General features: G+C 41.7%; 1 pseudogene; it reads left to right on the top strand.

The window, feature by feature from the left end:
* The first annotated feature begins 1,137 nt into the window (after nt 1–1,137).
* On the top strand, nt 1,138–3,077 carry LOC111562857 (lysoplasmalogenase-like; annotated as a pseudogene).
* The last annotated feature ends 8,058 nt before the right edge of the window (nt 3,078–11,135 follow it).

Here is an 11,135-nt window from a genome sequence, read left to right as displayed (position 1 = left end):
GAAAATGTGCAGAAAACCAGACAAGAATCTCACCAAAAAATGAGACGGACAGAAAACGGAGCCCAAAATGTTTCACTATCTGAGGATGGCACACCTCTATAATGACATCACGCCGCCTGTAAAACACACTTTCATTGCTAATTAAAATTTAAAGTGGATGTTTAGGCGCATTAAAACATGTCAGTGGCAGTCCTGAGATAACACAGTGCAGGTTTATGTTGGTATGTAAGTATGTGAGCAAAGGATGTAGGATCACCAAGTATGAGCTCAGAACTGAATCCTTGAGCTTCTGTTCCAGACAAAAGCCAGAGTTAAACCAAGGGCAGATCCATCTTTGAGGATCTTTTCCACAAGGTACTGCCCTAAATCACACACACACACACACACACACACATACACAAGCATGTTAGAAAATAATACACAGTAGTACAAAGATTGTGTGTAGGAGGTTTGGAAGAGGGAATTCAGACCTAGATGTCCATATCCTACCACTCCAACCCTTTGGGAGGAAGAGCCGGTTGTTCATATGGTGTGTGTCTTGTGTTTTAATATCAAGTGGGGTTTGATTTTGCCTGTTTGGAGAAGCAGTGAACACTTATTTAATGAACACAAAAGAGGTATGTTCCTTTGAACAAAACCCCAAGACTGTGTCATAAATCATCATCATTTATTAGCAAATAATCAAGTACAAGAGCAGAACTCTTGCTTCCATATGAAGCAGTTAAGGCATTAAAAAAATGAGATTGTGGCTTGATATAGTAATTTTTATCAAAACTATTCCTTGTAATTTCTTGTAATAGTTGTAGCAGAGATAAAATAGTGAAATCTGCATCAACTGAAAGGTTTAAAGATATGATTTAAAGAATTAAATCAATTTCTGATAATAATATGGACATTTCACACATTTGGTTCACAAAAAAAACATTCATAGATGTCTTCAGAACAGCAAACAAACATGTGAAGTCAGAAAACTATTTTTTTATTATATATCGAAGTTTATTTTTCCCTGTTGTTACACCTGGTTAAACTTTGCCCTTTATGTGTTGATGTAACCAAAGTAGAGAAGTCAAAGGTCGGCTATCTGTTCATGAGGACTCCAACCGGGTAGGACATTGATTATCAAATCAGACTGCAAGACTGGTCTAAAGTCCGCTGCCATGTAACACAAATTGAAAAACACAGCAGAGATTTGAGACGAGGGATACAAGAGGACATCTGAGGACTGAATGCGTTGGTATCTGAGTCGGTAAACGCAGAAATAAACTACACCAGCAGAGGAAAACAGAACAAAACTGAGACATTTGCCAGGGAAATCTCAACAGTGCTGGCAGGGAGAAGATGGACATCCTTGAGACAGACGCCTATGACAGGAGGCACAGGAAAAATGTGGTACGGTTCATATTTAGTCATTTTTCAGTGTTTTTTTTTTTTAATGCTACTTTATTCATAAGGAAAGAACATAAAAATGTTAATTCCAGTCTACTCTTTTGTGAAAACTTGTTTTTGTCTGTGTCTTTCTGTTCGGCCCTTTCTATCAGTCCCTGTTTTTCTCCCTTGTGCCTTTCTTTCTGTCCACAGCTGCCTACTTCTACCTGTGGATTCCTGATTCTCCTCCATCCATCATGTCTGCAGGTGTCAAATCAGCACCAGAGCTCTGATTGGCTGCAGCGGTGCTGGGCTGGAATGGAGGTCAGAGCATCCTGGGTGTGGTGGGAGGTATGATCTTCTCTGCTGTTGGTAATGGCTGCTTGACTTGGCCTGAGCTTTTTCTCTATGGTAAGACATCCATCCATCTATTTATTATCTATACATCACTTAATTCTCATTGGGGTCGCCGGGAGGCTGGAGTCTATCCCAGCTGACTCAGGGTGAATTCGGGGGACACCTGGACAGGTCGGCAGTCTATCGCAGGGCTACACATACAATCACACTTACATTCCCACCTACAGACAATTAGAGTTACCAATTAACCTCTGCATGTTTTTGGACTGTGGGAGGAAGCTATAGTAAGACAAATTATGAGAATTTTCCAGATGCAGGTGAAGCCATTTTTGTCCATTAGCCCACTATACCCAATGAAAAGAGCATTATAGGCTTAATGAATACAGTATTCCCACATCATTTAATGTCATAAATGTCATAGTCAGTGTTATAATCATCTCGCACATGTTTCAGGATTGGGTGCATTTGCTGTGGCTCATCTGCTGTACTCCGTCTCCTTCCTATCCAGTCGCTACACATCGTATTCCTCTTCCGGATCCTCCTGCTGGATCCATCTTCTGTATCTGATCGTGCTCATAGCAGGAGTAGGTTTCCATATCTTTCTGTATCCATTCCTGCAGAAGTTGCCAAACTCTGATATGCTAGTTCCAGCTGTGGGGATCTATACCGCCTTGCTCTGGCAATCAGAACCCAACACATGCCGACGCTGCTGGGAGGCCTGATCTTCATGGGGTCTGATGTGTCACTGGCTCTACAAGTTTTCAAGGTGGTGGAAAACACGCAACAGCATGGCAACATTATTGTCATGGTGACGTATTATTTGGCACAGCTTCTAATTGCTGTGGGTGACATGAAGGCGGTGAAGGACAAGGATGACTTTTCAAAATGGAAGAGGTCCTAACCGGTATCCCTGTGGTTTCCCTCAAGTACCGCTCATTTGTTTTATGAGACCTGTTTGTCTAAAAAAGTTTTGCATGCTTTTTTGTTTTTAAAAGAACCCACCAAGTAAAGGGCAAGAGGAGGATAAACAGAACGAGGACAGCTCTCCTGGTCAGGAAACAAGTACCTCAACAAGCAAGATCCCTTATTACACGTGTCCAATTTCTAGATTTCAATGATCACACAGAAATATATATTACTGTAAAACCTTAGAAATGTGTCCACAAACGAGACTGAAAAACACTCAATGAATATCAGTTTGGAATATTTATATTCTGATTTAATGATAAAATATTTTGTGAGTAATCTATGTTTATCTGCAAATTGTGCATGTGGTGGCATGATGGGAACTGCTCATTATATGTATATAAATAATCCTGCATTTTCTTATTAGTAAATAAATATCATGCCCATCATTATGAGTTGTGATAAACAGCTGTGATAAAAGTTAGAATTACATGTACCTGCATTGCCATTTAGATGCACACTACCGTTCAAAAGTTTGGGGTCACAATCTGTGGTTCGCTCATTCCTTTTTCCGCTGCAAAATAAAATGAGAAAAAACAATCGTTTTGGCGGTTTTTTTCGTTTAAAAATGAAATTCGAAAAACGAAAAGTAGAGAAAGAAAAAAAGGCTGCATTTTTACAATTTTAAGGTTTAAACACAAAAAAAGCCTTTTCCCATTTGGAAGCTGCCGGCAAAACCGGAAATCAAAGTCAGAACTCGTGGCGACTTGACTTCACTTCTTCGTCCCTAATTCCACACCACGTATTTTGAAAACAACGAAGACATATTATTTAGAGGGAGTAGACGCATCACATTGAGAGCTCATGATCTCAGTGTGAACAAAATTACTTTAATAGTCCAGGTAAGTATTTTTAAGTAATAAAATGTGAAGAACTCTGGTGATCCCGACCTGTTCCAGTTTAACTGGTGATCATGTGACCTGGCGATAGTTTCCGTCTCCAGATTTCAGATTTCAGCTGCAAGACTTCCACCCCAGCTGCCCTGATCCAGGCGCCACTCCAACCATGCACAGTGTCACCATTTACCCCACACAGACCCCAGCATGTGGGTCAGAGTCCTGAAATGCAGGCCTTGGGCTGCAACTACATCACCCCGGATCCTATGTCACCACCATGGAATACAAAAGGTAAACTGTGTGGCTGCCACCAGCATAGCCAGAGGTGGGCTGGCTGTACACCACGTAGCTGCTCATCACATCTAGTACACTACGACGGTGCTGCAGATGACAGTGACGATGAACCTTGTGGACGACAGGAGAGGATTCCTACACTGCAGCCAGGTCAGTTTGACAGGTCTGGTGCACGGAAGGATTTCCTTTATCAGTTTGAGAACCGTGCACAAGCCAACTGCTGGTCAGAGAGAACAATGGCGGTGCAGCTCAGGTTCAGTTTGACTGGAGCAGCGGGGGCCATCGTCCATAAGAATCAAAGATCTGGCAGGTGGAGCTATCAGCAGATCATGGATGAGATAGAGGCTGCCTATGGACCATGCTCCGAGCACGCAGCAGCTGTAGGGATTGAACTGAGACAAAGAGTCAGGCGGCCCGGTGAAACTTTGCATGCTTTGAGGGACAACATCTATGAGAAGGTTTCTATCATGTATGCTGACAGTACAGAGCGAGAGAAACATGCTATCAGAGTAGAGACTTTTACTAACGCCCTAGGTGATGCAGAGGTGGTGCAAAAACTCTTAGAGGAGAAGCCACACACACTGGTCAGCGCCTCCAACGTCGCTCACAGGTGTGAGACAACACAACGACTGATGCAGGCAGGTGTGCTGGGCAGTACTGGGCAGAGGAGAGCTAGAGCAGCTGCAGTGCAGGACAGCACTGGGTTGGAACCACCAGGATTAGCTGTGAGGCCTGTCAGTGCACCAGAAGGAGAGCCAAAGCTCCACCAGTGTTGGCAGCTCAAAGGAAATAATGGACCAGGGAAGAGGAGCTTCAGAGAGCCGGTCTGCCACAATTGCTCGGGCATTGGACATATTCAGCGGAACTGCCCCTCCCACCATTCTCTGAAGCCACGTACTGCAAGCGCTGTGCAGACAACAACAACGGGCCCTGGCACAGTGGTCATCTGCACTAAGGGTCAGGAGGACGAGTCATGTGTGCAGGTGATGATGCATGGCCTGGAGATTCGTGCTCTGCTGGACTCCGGCGCCCGACGGAGTGTACTCCCCCTCCACTACTACAATGCTATCCCTGCCCAAGCCACACCCCTATACAGCCATCAGTTGCCAGAACACTGCAAGGCGTCGGACCAGATAGTTTACCAGTTCTAGGAGAGGCTGACGTCCCACTGCATGTTGGGAGCCGTATCTGCAGTGTGAACTTTGTTGTGGCAGATATCACTGGGAACTCTGAGGTCATCCTGAGACACCCTTTTCTGCGGCAAGCACAAGCTTGTTTGGACTACGGCTGGGGAGAGATAACCCTCTTTGGTGAAAAGGTGCCCCGATGCAATACAGACTCTGAGCCGGACGTGCACCTTGTCAGGGTGTCTCGTCGCACAGTGCTGATGCCAGGCTGCGAGTACATAGTACCTGGCACCGTACGCCGCCAACCTGCTGTTGTTGGAGACCTGGTGTTAAGCCCCACCAAATGCTTCGTCGAGAGACATCTAGTGGCAAACCCTAGTGGCACGGATTGTTGTGCGGACACCACAGTCCACCGATATCCCCATCAGAGTTTTTAACCCTGGTGCAGCCCCAGTCAGCAGTGGTGCTGGGAGAGGCAGAGCTTCAGTCTCGTGATGTCTCGACTGTCCCTGAGTGTGTTGACCAGGCCGCTACTCTTGTCCCCCACCACCACCACCCCCACCTGCAGGCCTTATATGCAGAGAGCTGCACCAACCTACCGCAGCATGACCACAGTCACATTTTTTATATTATACTTCAGCTGTCGTGCCTGTAGCTGACCAAATGCAGAGAGAGTCTTCTTCCTGAAGGGGGCAGGGACAGCAGCAGCAGCTCAGTAGCATTTAAAGCTACAGACACTGAAACAAGCTAAAGACAGCGATTATACAGTCACGATGAAACAAACCATCTGCAGTATTTTGAGCTGAAAATTGAAAGACATTCTGTGGACATTTGAGACTTTCATTAATTTGCTAAATACAGGCACAATATGGGACCTTTAAGACTGATTGAAAGCCCCTCATCTTCCCCTGATCAGTTGTATTTTTGATTGGAAACCTTCACGGACTGTGAAGATAATTAGCGACCAAACCATTTGCAAACACACACAAGTAAGAGCTGATTAAAACAGAATCAGAAGAAAGCACAGAAAACTGCATTAAAACACAAACAAAGCATATATTTGAATGCACAACGAAGCATTATAATGTGCGCATATTCAGTCACACACAATCAAAGCCCGAGGCCAAACTGAATACCAAACAGCACACGTGTCCGGCAGAGGCAGAATAATCATTGAAGGTCCAAGATTGATAAGCGTAAAACAAACACACTTTGTATTTAGCCAAGCAGCCCTGAAGAGCCCATCTGTCACTGCTCGGCGCTGGACAAAGAAAAGGATGGATAGTTTCTTTAAAAAGAAATGGAAATATGTGCGCACACATCCAGCCGTGACGCAACGACAGGCCAATGTACACATGAATTTAAGCAGTCTAAACATAGAGCAGAGAGGTGAACAGGGGATCCATTCAGAGCAGGCGACACCTTTTTGGCAGCAGAGAAGATGTGGAGGAATGTGGGAGAGGAGGCAGAAATGTGTGTTTTAGCAATGGGAGTTTTGATAGAAAAAAACTCCTTTCACCTTTTGTAGAGGAGAGCCGAAAAAGAAAAAGAAGTGAGAAGAAGGAGGATAAAAAGTGAAAAAACAAGAAAATGTCACAGTGCATTCTCCTGTGGCAAAATGTTGAAGAGGATTTTTTTTTTTTTTTTTGCTAAAAAACACCCCTGACCCTTCTCACAAAATGAAACAGCACAAAATACACTGGTGGTTGAGTACAAGAAAAAAAATTGAGAATTAAACCGTGTGAAACCCTTATTATTATCTAAAGTTTGAAAATGACGTTTAAGCTTTCTTGCTTGATTATTAAACACTAATATCCAGTGAACAGGCTTGTTAATGGTGTTTCACTAAAACAACAATATGACTCAAATCTGCACTTTAGTTCTCTTGAATTCTTAGGGCAATGCTATTACTTTCTTTTTTTAATAAAAAGGCTATTGCATCAGGAAAAAAGTAATAATCATGTGATTTCTGCAGCGCCAATGAAAAAAGAAATCTTCCGAGCAGAGGATGATTGCTGGTGTGAATTCTCAGATTAGCTGAGAAAAATGTGGTAAAAATAAAATGATAGACGGGACAATAAATAAATGACAGACCGTTTCTTGAAATGGAGGTGGGCTTCATGATTACTATTCATTGACTTTAAGGACGAGATCTTGTTGTTGCATTTTTATGTTGCATTAAATTCCTGCAAATGTTCAAAATTCATCAAAATAGGATCTAAAAAAGGTTCTTCACTTGAATTTTGTGCGTCTTGTAGTAGCACAACATGAATAGAAAAGACAATTGACCCATGTTGTATTAACGCCTCACAGAAGCTAGCTAGCTGGTGGCTGTGCTCAGAGAAGCTTCTAGTCTCCACTCAGTTACTGCAGCAAAAAACCTCAGACCACCACAAATTACTTAAAAAGGAGTGAAATAAATACAGGTGCTTATGGTGTTGATTTTGGAGAGATACAATGAGTTTATCATCAAAATAAAACAAATGATGGCCTGAAATATATCAGTTTATGTGTAATGACTCTAGAATATACATGAGTTTCCCTTTAAGCAGTGTCCAATATTGAACTTTTCCCCACCATATTCTAATTATATGAGATGCACCTGTAGATTCCTCCACTGATGAATACAGATTTGAAACAAAGTAAGCTGACGTGAACTCTACTCTCTATCAGAAAATCCTCCTGGAGAACATCCACCATCAGTTCAGGACCTAAAGCTCAACACTAATGGTTTATGTAGCAAGACAAAGACCCAAAGACCACAAGGAAGTTCACCTCTGAGTGGCTCAGAAAGAACTAAATGAAGGTTCCTCCGTGTTTTCATGAGCTGCAGTTTGTTGTCATCAAAATTACAAGTAAAGCAGGGGTGTCAAACTTAAAGACCACTGGCTCGCCAGAGCGTCCAATCCAGCCCCCGGGACGACTTTATAAAGTGTCAGAATTACAGAGGTGAAACTGAATACTTCCTGTGAAAACATTTGAAGACACTGAATATTGTGCAATATAATATGAGTCAGCAGCTTCAATATGACTGGTAAGTTTGGTTTGGTGGAACCCTGTTGTTGATGCACTGCCACAACTTTTATGCATGTTTTATGTATAAATTTTATACATTTGCAAGGCATCAAGAAAAATTAACCTTTTCCTTAAAAGTTCCCATTTTAGTTTGTGTGGTGGTCAGGATTACTACACTGATGTCGAAATGAATGAGAAAACAGTAATTTCTGAATCTTGACAAATTGTAAAATACTACATCATTCAGTTCCAGATACCTGCAACTAAATGTTTTGTGTCTTTGTAGAAAAACTGTGATCTGTAAGTTTTAATGTGTGAATGATAAACTGAGGTATAATATTTTTGAAATTGCACTTATTTTTCTTAAGAAATTAGTCTGTTCATAATGTTCTGTAAAAAAGATAGTTTAATAAATGTGAACATTTTCAGAACATACTTTTTTGAACTAAAACAAAGGAAACATTTGGAGTTGTGGTTATTTATAGGTTATTATGCTGTGATTTTACTGGTCCGGCCCACTAGAGATCATATTGGGCTGAATGTGACCCCTGAACTAAAATGAGTTTGACACTCCCGAATTAAAGGCTTTAAATATTTCAGTTTATTTATAATGAGTCTAGAATATATGCAATTGTTTTCTCAATTAAAGCCTGTAATGGTGTTCAGACAGAAAACTATACAGTGCGAATAAATAAACCGCGAAAAATGCATGATTAAATGAGTGGGTGTTTTGTGAGCAGTTAAAATATACACATCGAAGACTGTGATACTGTTGAGTGCGTACGAATATCACTGTGATTTCAAATCACCAGTGCAGAGTGGCGAAATGCATCCAACCTTATTTAGATTCTCATTTGCAAAATCTGAGTGTCTAAATCAAACATTGAGTATTTCAACAGTTTTTTTTTTTTTTGGCCTGCAGTAATGGTTGAGGTTTTACATCTTACAGCGGTCCGACATCATCTAGGGTCATGTGTCCGTGATGAGACGCCGCTCTGCCTCCGACCACTTAGCTGCCCCACTATTTATAACCCAAATGACTCCAGTCACTCCCAGGCTGGATCTCTTTCACCAGCACCACCATCCCTCTGCCTTGTCCATTAGCAGACCTTTCCACTGGTGTTTGGTTCCCCTGCGCCCTGCATTTTCTCTTCCACTTTCTCTTAATTTAATCCTCCTCCGGGCTGCACAGTGGCGTAGTGGTTAGCACTTTCGCCTTGCAGCAAGAAGGTCCCTGGTTCGCGTCCCGGCTTTCCCGGGATCTTTCTGCATGGAGTTTGCATGTTCTCCCTGTGCATGCGTGGGTTCTCTCCGGGTACTCCGGCTTCCTCCCACAGTCCAAAAATATGCTGAGGTTAATTGATTATTCTAAATTGCCCGTAGGTGTGAATGTGAGAGTGATTGTTTGTCTATATATGTAGCCCTGCGACAGACTGGCGACCTGTCTAGGGTGTCCCCTGCCTTCACCTGAGTCAGCTGGGATAGACTCCAGCCCCCCCATGACCCTAGTGAGGATTAAGTGGTGTATAGATAATGGATGGATGGATGGATAATCCTCCTCCTAATGTGTCCGTCTAACATTTGACCCTTCATTCAACCCTTTGCCCTGCACATAAGTCCATCCTCGCCAGCTGTCCCTGTCACGCTATCGAAGCCGGCCACGCGTTTTTTCCTGAATATTTCATGATGTATAACAGCGACGTCAGCTTTGCTTTGGCTGTGCACAAAAATACGGTGTTGCATGTTTATCAGATAAACAGGAAAGAGTTTTAAATTGAAAATGCCTGTAATTCTACTTCAGTGCAGACTAATGCACATACGATGTGGTGAGGAAAAAGAAATAAAAGTTCCATCAAGGTGAGCTCAAGGTTCTTCAGGAGATGTGTGGGATGTGTTTATGAATCACTGGGATGGATTCCACCTTCAGCAGCATCCATCACCGCCTCTGTGGATTCTAAAACTACTATGAAGCCGTCGTCAACAGCTGCACATGAATTATTTAGAGAAATGATGTTGGCATTTTGCAGTCCAACACTATTTGAAAAAACAGTTGCAGTTTACAGTCTTGTTGTTTTTTTTTGCAATTTAAAACACGTAAAATTACACTCGGAATCAAAACATGTTAGATTTTCTCAGCTTAAAATTGTCTATAATTGATACATTCAACTCAACTTTGACAGTACCGCTAATCTGGGAGACCCAACTCTTCCGTGAAGATATTATAAACATGAACGGTGCTGTGTTGAATCTACAGATCTGCAGGAAGAGCTCTGGTTTAACTCCAACGTGGCTCGTAGCTGCCAACAAGCTTTTACTGCTCCAAATGACTCGACAGTGATGATGAGAAAAGTTGTATTGGTCTGCTTTGTGTTTCCTTTTCTGGCCAGTTCACAACACCAAAATGTGTGTCTTTTTACCACTAAATTAGCAAAATAAAATAGCACAAATCGCTCTTTAAACAAAGAAACCACCAGCGATGGACTCAACCTATTGCACATATCCGACATTTTCATCCAAACTTTAAATCCAAGAGCCAAAACAAGTATAAGGACTTGATCATTAAATAAGAAGCTGAAGAAGAAGAATAAAGCTGAAATATTGTGGCAATCATGTTTTTCTGTTAATGCCAATTGCTATTTCAATTAATCATCAACTCTCACACTTTTTCTTGTCCAATAAAGAATTTATGGCAAATTATCATCACATTTTCCTCATAAGTCTTCCTTTTTTATGAATGATCAAAAAATTTTACCTACAACCAAACAACACATTTTTCTATCAGCTCATGTTTTCAGCACTAATCAACTTTAAATCCCAAGTTAATTAATATTCACAGGAAAATATTAGTCAGTCAATAAAAGATGTTGTTCAACACAATCCTTATATTCCTTAATTACATAATTAACAATGTCTTCAGTTTTAACGACACCTAATCCCTAACCTGTGTCACTATGACTGTTCACACTTCATGTATGCATAGATGTATTCATTCAACCAGAAATTTGATTGGTATGACAATAAAAAAAAACATATATAAAAGACAAAAAAGCAGTAGTATATTAGTCAAACCCTCAGAATAATCAGAGCACTTAAACAGCTGCAGGTAAAACAAAGATAAAAATGATTCCAGTTTTAAAACTGTTCTGCGGGTTATTTTAGTAAAAGCAGATTTTCT

Source organism: Amphiprion ocellaris, chromosome 23 (assembly GCF_022539595.1).
Source record: "Amphiprion ocellaris isolate individual 3 ecotype Okinawa chromosome 23, ASM2253959v1, whole genome shotgun sequence".
Lineage (NCBI taxonomy): Eukaryota > Metazoa > Chordata > Actinopteri > Pomacentridae > Amphiprion > Amphiprion ocellaris.
This window is presented reverse-complemented; position numbering and strand designations above follow the sequence as displayed.